Source organism: Charadrius vociferus, unplaced genomic scaffold (assembly GCF_000708025.1).
Source record: "Charadrius vociferus isolate BGI_N301 unplaced genomic scaffold, ASM70802v2 scaffold744, whole genome shotgun sequence".
NCBI lineage: Eukaryota > Metazoa > Chordata > Aves > Charadriiformes > Charadriidae > Charadrius > Charadrius vociferus.
Window position 1 is genome coordinate 977,131 of NW_009648252.1, and position 10,508 is coordinate 987,638.

Genomic DNA, 10,508 nt, shown 5'->3' on the forward strand with positions numbered 1-10,508 from the left:
ACTGGAACTTCACCCTCCTTGCTTCCTTGCATGTCCTTCTTCTCGTTTTTCCTTACTGTGGCAGGCCCACAATGACCTGCTCATCCCTTCTGATGGAGATGCTGATTTTGTTTCTCTTTCTGTATGGCAGCAGTAGCTGATGTGCCTCCGTTATATTTCTGACTGTGTGGCATCTCCTTCTCTCTTGTATTTCTCCTCACTCTATTGCTCTGCAGAGTGCCTGGTAACATAGCTTTTATGTGAACGGAGCTTTAGGAGCCAGTATAAAGCAAGAAATTGAGCAGTTGCTGGGAAGAGTGGTACCTGTATGCAAATGGGCTTTGCGACTCCTGACTTCTTGAGCTGCCCTGCACACAGTGACGTATGGCACAGTCTTCCCCATCTCTGACACAGGTGGAGTGAAAAGTCCTACAGTTTCCATCCATGGAAGATGGGGAAGTAACAGGTATCAAGTAAAAGCATAGCACTTCTCTCTTATGCGTATATAACCTTCACAGAAAACATGAGGACATCAGTGAAAATGACATGACTACTACATATGGAGTGAGTAAAAATGCCAGTGTCATCATTAGATCTTTTACTTTATAAATACCAGAGATTCCTAATTTTGTATTGTGAGCAATCACTATTGAGATATTCGATAGGTTTAATTGTCACCTAATTACAGAATAGAGCAGTGTTGGTTAAAAGTTAAAAGTTAAAATTGAAAACCAGTGGACATACAGATACGATGCAGATTTCTGCAGTTGTCTTTGTTCCTTGGGAAGCCTATGAAATTTTGACAGCCCAAACAAGATCTTATTACTCAGGGGAAACAAAATAAATGTCTTTGCATTTAATATAGGAAATAATGTGTTTCATAGCCTCTTTGTCACATATTATTTATTTCTTATCCTTGCAAGTATTGTATTTGATTTCTACTGCACAATTATATTAAATGGAAATATGAGTAGTACTGAGGAGAAAATAAAACCATCTGTTTGAACATACAGAGTTGAAGTTTTAATAAAAAAGAGGTACTCTTTTAAAGGCCATATGAGCATAATACCCTACGACCACAAATGTGTTTCTAGTGGGAGAATGACATTTTCGTAAAGATTACAAAAGCATTAAGCTTGTTACTTTTTAAGCTTATAGTAGGGGGTAAGATAACAGTATCTAAGTTACTGAAATGTCAATTGAACTGACAGAATTTCAAAGCTGGTAGCATGCCTGAATACCTTCCTTCTTTTTAGAGCAGTTGCTTGAAATTACTTATTAAGCCCATAATATGATGGCAGGCAGTGAAATCTCATTATTGACTCTCTGTCATATTGAAAAGATGCCAATTCCAGGATTTCATTAACATGTTGTTTATTTAATAAGATAAGTAAACACTAACTTTACTTTTCGAATTATTGGTATCTTTTTATACATTAAATTCTTGATGTTCTTTTTGGGTTATATTTTTTTAGACTGCCCTAATGAAGTTCTTCCATTTCATCTTTTCCAACAGGAACTCAGATCCGTTTTCTGAATTCTGGAGAGGTCGAAAGGGGCAAAATTCCATTCTTGGTGTTTTTTTGCTTTCAAAATGTCCACAATTAGCAAACACCAACTAATTATCTTCCTTTTTGCTCTCTCAGCACACCTGCGAGTTCTTCCTCAGCATGAAGAGAGCATTTAACTCACTATGCCCTCTAATTATTGCATTCTCCTCCCAAGTTTAAAAGATGAAAGTGATTTACTCTCCAGTCTGATACTTTGTGAGTTGTCAGAGGTCAATTTGAGATTTATATACTGTAGTATTCTGTTTAATAATAAAAAGTGACAAAATCTGAGAGAGAATTACTAAGCTATGCTCTCTTTTACTTCAAAATACAGGCCTCTATGAAGAAAAGTGTGTAGAACTATGTCAGATAAGAGAAGACTTCAAAAATGACTTTTAAAGAGGCTCCTGCAGTATTGATTGAAAAGAAAGTTGTTAGAGGCCTCTTTTCAATATATGCATCTACCATCATGTAATCACAGGTTAAGTAGGTGGTCCTGGCTGTGATTATTGTCAAGACAGAGAACCTTTTCTGTCACTAAATGTGTATTCAGAGATTAAAATTAACTTTTAAAGGGCAAAATTACTTTAATCACAATAGTTGTTTTGCAAAAAATTATATGTGTTTAAATTAGGGGTGTGTCACATCCACCGGATGGATGTTATGTGCTAAGTTTGAACATGAATCTCCTTTTCACTGTGCCTTACACTTAGATATTTTAAAAAAACCTCCATCTTCAGTCAAGGGGCTGCTGTATCTACTGAGTTTTTGAAAAACAAAGCTTTCAGTCCTTTTGTAATACTTTTCACTACATTTGCTGAATATAGCAAGGCAAGGGAGATATTCCTGTCTGTCCGATCTAATCCAGTCCGACTTCTTAGAAATTTAGCAGTTAGTACTCTGGAGATTTTTAGTTTCCCTAAACGATGTGGACTCTCTGGAATTGGAGCAGTTAGTGGTCTCAGACTTTCAAGAAGAGCTTCCTTTTCCTCAGTAGCTTCATGCACTGATCATCCTCTGGCTAAGATACAATTCTTTGTATTTCAGAACAAGGGACGGTGTCCTGATTTGCTGCTAGGAAAGTCCAGTAATTTCTGTAACACTGAAATCAGGTGTTCTGTTACACACAGTACTATCGGCTCATTTATAGAGAAGTGTTTTAAGAGTGTAGTCTCAGCTCAGTTAGTAGGAACCTATATGCATACATCTGTGCTGACGTATGATCAATCGTTCATTTTTATTCTAGCCTTTCTACAAAATATTTGTTGAAAGGTTATGGATTTCCAAACTCATTGCTCTAGAAGTTTTTAAATGGCAGTGCCTACCCCTTTTCCTGTATGCCTACACTTTCTTCTGAGTTTTATATTCCTTGTGAAAGTAATCATGAGAACTTTGTGGTGGTGACTTTGCCTGACTAGGGTTTTGAAATATAAAGAGGTAGCAAGCAGAAATATGAGTATTGACTCCAGCTTTATAAGTAATTTTTTGAGTGTTTTCTCTTATTAGAACAAAAGCTGTCACTATTTGCTTCTGTTATGTCTTGGAAATTCCAAGGAGTAAGAGAAGCAAAAGTGACAGAGGCACTTTAATCTATTATTTAAGGAAATACATAATATCATGCGTAGACTACACAAAGGAATGATGAAGACTTGATAGAAATTCCTGATTGGTTGAAAGTTCCTAACAATCTAATTTTAATAGAGTGGGTCTGATGTAATGAACCAATCTGTGAGACACCAAACCATTCCACTGTGCATGTAAATGTGGAGGGTAGAAACAAGCTAGCAGACATTTTTATATTTGCAGACATTAAAGAAATTGCAATCAGATTAAAATAAATATGTTAATTACTGTATTTTCAAATACAAATTACAATTGTCTTTTATCAGCCAAGTGTTTTAAATGGTTTTCAGGGAAACATATGCAAGTCCTATCAAAGTTACAGTTCATGAGATCGTCTGACAGACCTGGCAGTACTTAATTTTTCTTTTAGCAAAGACTGAAGAAGAAGATCAACTTCTTAGAGTTCTTCAAGGACTTCCCTGTTTCAAAATAGGTGCTGTCTCCAGTTTGCTACAGCCTCCCTCAGTCTCCAACACTCTACTTTGGTTCTGTGCATGTGTGTGAAGACCTCAGGGAACACGATCACTCCCTCAGCCCACAGCGTAGGGAAGAAAATTAAAAAAATATGTGTTAAACCAGTTTCTGTCATTGGGAAGACCACAATATCGTTTCAGTTCTGCTGAGAAATACTACATTTTGCCATAGGACATAGTTTTCCAAAGAGGACTGTTTGCTTATAGTCACTACTTCAGAAGAAATTGTCAATTATAAAATAGCACCTAAGAAACCTCCATAAATGCTGTAAACAACTGCAAATATAGTCTATCTACAAGTTCAATGACCATTTTGATTAAAGGGAAATTTAAAGAATGTCTGCTGTTCCATTATTACAATAAGTAACAGAAAGTGTTTCCATACCAGCTGCTAAATTCCTTAAATGGACCCATCATAAATTAGTTTTAGTTCAGAGACTCATTAATTTATTTATGTTTCAATTCTTTAAAATGTCATTGTCTACCAGAAATTGCAGTATATAACCAGAATGTTTTGTAATTTATTAGAGGATACATGTGTTTTTGAAAATTAAGAAGCAGGTTGAGTCTCTGGTTTCAGAGTAAGCTGAGATGGGTATCTCTGTATGAGGTAGTTCTATTAAACATTATCAGAGGGCACTTCATCCTCAGAGCACTTCAGAAAGTCTCTCTGATTTGTTCAACAGAGTTGTAAAGTGGCTGTGTGCTGTCAAGGAGTCAGACTGGTGGACTGACTTACTCGAGATTACCACATAAATTTGGTGTCAGAGCATGATCAGATGTTCTTGCTCTCCAGCCCGTGTTCCCAGCACTGGTCTGTCCTTTCATCGGTTGGTCGGCAAACATGATTTCAAGTAAAGATTTGATTTTGACAGAGCTATACACTCAGTTTTAACAAAGGACTTAAGCATTTGGTAGCAAACATATAGGAACCTGATATGGTATCAACCTTCACGATGAGGTGAAAACCAATCTCATTTAACTGGGAAGACATTATGGAGCAGATTTGATTAAAATTTCATGTATAGCACATCTCTTTCAAAAGATTGGTGTAGTCTTCAGTGGAGTTATTTAATAACTGGCAGTGACATACCTCTTTCTATGACACACACTCTCTTGATTAAATATATGCAAATTTATACATGCTTACCATGTTTATACATAAGTTGAGATCCTGACTTCACGGCATTTTTTTGACACATGCACGGTATGGATGTATAGTATAAGCACTTACAAAAGTCACAAGTTAATGGTGATGTCTAATAAGAAAATGTTGGCAATCTTTAGATCTGTGACCATTTTTTTTTTTTTCAAAGGGACAAAAATAAGCCAACGTGTAGTCTGTTTGCGTAAGCTGCTTTATCAGATTCTCCTGGCGCTCCTGGGTTTCGCTAGAGCTAACAGGGAGCTGCGTAGCAAGACAGGTGTTTAAAAAACCTTAAACGCTCAGATAACAGTTTGCATCCATGTGGCTTCCTTTGCTGCACTGATAGTTCTTTATGGGTCTGTCAGTTTCAATCAGTGGAGAGCACATGTGATCAGTATATCTGATAAACTTGTCAATGCCTTTTTAAAGCAGGATTCCCCAACCTATTCTATTCAACTCTCCTCCCCCCTCCCCTTTTTCATCATTTCAAGTAGAATCTTGATAAGACCGAGATATGTCACAGGCAGCTGTGTGTAGCCAGCTCAGGCTACAACTAATTTGTGCAGGAAAAAATTAAATCAGGAGGTAAATTATTTCATGATTGCTCATTCCCAACAGAGTTGGGCATCATTCTGAAGAAAATATCAAATAATTGGTTTCAGGCCATGTCAGACACATGCAATTCCCTTCACTAATGGCTATGTGAGGTAGCACTGGGCCTCGGGGGTCACCAAAGAACTGAAAATAGCTTAGTGCCAGGCACAGCGATAGAGAGACAGAGCACATAGGAAATGAAGTGGCAATAAGTGCAATCTATAGGGGAAATGTGCTTCACTTGGAGTTTAATATATTGGCTTAGAATCTGGCAGTAAGCCACGCAACAATTGTTTACCTTTTTGTCAGCATCTGCATCTGTTCTGTTTTGTAAACGGCACTTAACTTTCAGTCAGTAAATGCTGGAATCAATAACAACTGTTAAGGGATTTCCTTTCTTTTTTTCATATTCCATAACAAATGCACGCAACAAACAATGTTTGCCTTAGATTAACAAGGAACAGACATTAACAGGGTCAAAGGGATTTGGTTGGGAACATTTTATAGCTTCTTGGGTTTGCAGTAATTGTATCTGTGTGATTTGGATGTATCTTGTAACCTATCCAAATTAAACTGTTAAAAAAATGCTAGCATGCAGTAATGAAGATGATTTTTTATAATTATCTTAAGTACTGTGTATAGAAAACTGCTGGCACTGTTTGTAATAATTTAGTTCTGTGTAATATTGTGTATTACATCTGCTATGCGGAAATATTAAGTTGACTCTTACAGTATGAGGAAATTAGTGATTATATCCAGCAATACTAATTATTTAAACCTAGCAGTTACATTAAAAAACATACACTAACATGCAGTTTGAGAAAACTGTGAGCAGATGTCCATAAGAATTGAATATATCATTACTAAGCACAAATGAAAGAATAATACAGTTTATATACAAGCTCTGTTTAGGAGATAGTGTGCAGATGAATGCTGTCATAAATGCAAGATTGTTATAATAGTTATAGCATCACTTAAAAGTTAATATCTCTGAGAGCTGAGGAACACATTATTGTTAATGGAATTTATGTATGTAACTCCCTGTGCACTGCTTTGAAAATTTACCCCTTGAAATATCCCTATACACAGTGACAATCAGCAGCTGAGTTTCTTTTGCTTTATTAGGCTATTTCTTTTCAGATTTTAACAAAATGTTAGTTCCATTTATGAAAAGGCTTCATTATTTGTATGCAGGTTGTAGTTAGATTTTAAGTTTAGTATTACACTTTTTCGATTTTCTTTCTCATATAGCTTTATTGGATGAAATCCCTGACATCGCTTTCTTGTGTCCCTTGTAGAACAATATTGTAGATCTATCTTATATGAAATTGAGCCTTATAAATGAGGGCAGGGGAATAATATTTAATGTATTGGGAAAGTATTTTATAGTAAAATTAATTAAAAAGGTTTAAACTGCTGAGGGAGAAATCCCCACTGTAATCACTGAAGAAGACAGTCATCAGGTTGCTTTCCAAGGACTCCATCATGGGTCTCAGAAGCAGTTTAGCCATGTGGTTCTGTACACTGAGTAGTAAGGCTAATTAATCTGAGAGCAACGCCGTCGTAGTGTAGCTATTCTTGAACATCCACAGCCAGCTCACCGGTGATGTAGGGATTTCTGCACCACACTTACTGTGTCACATCCCTGGATGGGTTGAAGTGATCAGAATTAGCCGTTCAGCTTTTTGAGATGTTGTGAATGCCAAATTGTTTAAAACATCTAAGGTACCACGCTCATTTAAAAAAAAAAAAAAAAAATCACCGAAGTTACCTTAAAGTTACAGGATTCATTCATATGCATATTTTCTTATGCTTTTTGAGATTTTAAATGCTTCCAGTCTATAACCGGGGAAATTGGAAACACTTCATTTAATGGTTTCAAGACCTACAGCTTTGAGAAAAGTACCACTTCTGAAACTTGCTATAAAATCACAAGTTAGCAGGTGTACACAGATCATTTAGATCTAGCACAGCCTTATTTCTCATGCTGCTTCATTTTTAGAGATGAGGGCAAATCTTATTAAGTGGTGAGATAAAGACAGGTATCTTGCTACTGAATTTAAGTATTTCAGAGAATCTCAGGCACTGTGATCGAGTGCTTTTATTGAATGTGTCTTTCACTCTATGCTGCTTGAAAAATGCTTTAATTAACTTATTAGCTGGCTTAGAATTCATATGGACGCTTCTCAACTTCATCGCTGCTTAAGTGAAGTTCTCTAATACCATCTTTTTTTATTCCTAAGAGCTCCCAAGTGGTCACATTATTTTGCAGAAAATGTCTTTATATACAAATACTTAAGAGAAGACTGAGATTCAGTGTTCAAGACATATTGCATCCACACTGAATTTAACCTTGACATTTGAATGACATGCTGATTTTTTGTTAAAATTAATATTGAGCAGAATTAGCTCTACAGTATATTTAATTTATCTTACTAGAAGGTGAGGTATTAATTTAACTGCTAATATTGCAAAGTTGTCCCTGATTTCACAAGTAATCCCTATGTGTCTCTTTTTACAGTGTTGATACTGTCTGTTTCATTAGACTATATCCTATATATGCATATTTTTTAGTTGTTGAAGTGGAAAAAGGCAGAAAAGACTTAGAGAAGGGCAACAAGGTGATAAAAAATGTAGAACAGCTTCTGTATAAGGAGAAAGGAGCAAGATACAATTCTTCAGTTTGAAAACAGAATTAAGATGGTGGGATACGACAGATGTCTATAAAATAAAGGGCGATGTTATGAAAATAAACAGGAATCAGTAGTTGACTGGTTCATAAAACTAGTTGGCATCAGGTGAAGCTAGAAGATGAAATATTCAACCAAACAAAATTATTTATTTGTTAACACAGAGCATAAATAAAGTGTGGAACTTCTTTCCAAAAAATGTTATGTATAGTAAAAATTTACGTGGAGTGAAGGAGTAACTAGAGAAATTGATGAAATAGAAACCCTCTACAGATTATCAATGTATGCCACAGCTGTCTGTGGAAGCTTCCCAACTGCAAGTGGTCAAGAGTGAGGTAAGCTTTGAGAAAAAAAATATTGTATATGGTTTCTTTGTTGTATTTTTATTTGATCTTCCTCTTTCAGTCACTGTCCAAGCCCAGGATACTGGAATAAAAGACTCTCTGGCTGAACCCAGTATCGTTAGTCTTATAATATTATGCTCCTGTGTTTATGTTATATGGAGAGTCTGATTTCTTAGCCGTCCCTATTTGAGGTGCTTGAAATTTTTCAAGTTATACATATTTTGCACTGACATTTCTTATAATTAGTCTAGGTGAAAATAATATTTTATTACTCTCTGTTGTCAGGATTTTATATTAAAAACTTCAGTAAAGTTGCCGTTTACTTGTTTGGAGTATTGCATTTTTAATACTCCACAAAAACTGTTGCCTTGTGCATTTTTATTGTTTGTTGGTAGAAAAAGTGTTTTGCCAGCTAGTTAAGTTAAAATAGTTTTCAGTCTAGCATTTCAAACCTAAGATATAAGAATATAAATAATTTAAGGCAGCATGCTTATCTGCAGTTTAGAAGGTCTGAGGCCTTAGAATGCTATCAAAAGTCTAAATAAATAACTATCTTAATTTTGTGGGTGTGTAACTTTATCTGCTCAAACACAAATGCCATATTTTCTGTTTTCTAGTTAATCTTTTTCATAAGTGTATCACTAAAGCTAGTTGTTGAAAATTATGATAAGGGTCCTTATATTTTGTAGAGTTTGTTTGCACTATGTGCTCATCTCGAATTATCAGCATCAGAATCTAAATATTTACTGTTAACCATATGTCATCATTTGTGCAATGAAACAGCAAAACCCTATGTATGTTACTGATTCTTGACGGTTTCAGCAGAAATTTGTTTGTGTTACTTGCGCTCTTTCTATCTACGTTCTTTCAAAATCTTTTCTGTATAGCTTCTCCAATTGCAGGAGAATTTTACAGTCTGAGGAAGGAGGGAGAAAAGCAAGAAATTGTGGGACGACCACTACAAGAATTTCAGGTTTTGAGTGATTCAGCAAATTCACGTAGGGGAATAGGACCCCTAACCTGTGTTACAGTGGATCTTCTGATCCAAATTACACAAGAGCCAAGTAAACTCATTTGGATTTAGAACAATTGAAAATGCAACTGAAGAGGTTTTCCATATGGACAGTAGAATTGTTTTGGCTTTAATTTGCCTAAGAACTTGGATGAATTTATGTTAAAGAATGCAAGACCCATGGATTTTGTGTTAAGATGTTAAAATACCTTTATGAGAATTTTTGAGAAATAAATTAGTATTTAGGTTGCATGATAGGCAAGGATAGAACAGAAGCTTAGGTTGCTTTGAAAGGCTGTATAAAAAAAGTAGATCAAACTTGATTTGTGCTTTATTATTGATGTATGTTTATCATAACACTGTCTGAGTTTGGAGGATGTAGGAACTGGAGTATTCTGCTTGTTTCATGTATCTTTACTTTTTTTACTACCAGGCCTTTTTTTTTGTTGTTTTTCCCCAATGAATAGCTTTTATTACTTATGGTTGTGGCACTGATACCTTCACTCAGGGTGTCTCATTACATATGTAGTATCTACAATGTCCGTAATTCATCCTTAGACTTGCTAGCATTTGAGGCTTTCCTGCTGCTTTGGAAAGGACTATGCATTCGTCACTTTTTTTGATGTCATGAGGCTTGGATGAGATCTGAACAGAAACCTGAGATCTAGTGTAGTCTGCCTCTAACCCGTAGTTTAGCAGAACGGTTGATCAGCTAGGTCAGAGTGCTCCTTCCTACCTCCAGAAGACTAATAGTATCCATCTGTCCAGATACAACCAGCCAAATGGTCTCTGGTAAGATGGACTGCTTCTTTCTTCAACAAGTGCGGCATGTCCTTTAGATCTTATGAAAATTTCTTCAGCCCAAGTGAAAGGCCAAACTTGAAAATAAGTGCCCTCAGTTTCTCTGATGCTGTGTGACGGCATCAGCTGCCTTGACACTAGCGTAGCCTGGCAAACTTTGCACAATTTGATAGACATTCAATATTAGTTCTACCAGGGGCTTCTTTTATAAGCAAAGCTGTCTAAGAGTCACCTTGTTGGGGATGGCAGACTCCTGCTGCCTGCCATTTGATGGCTGGAGTGGTAAATCAGCATG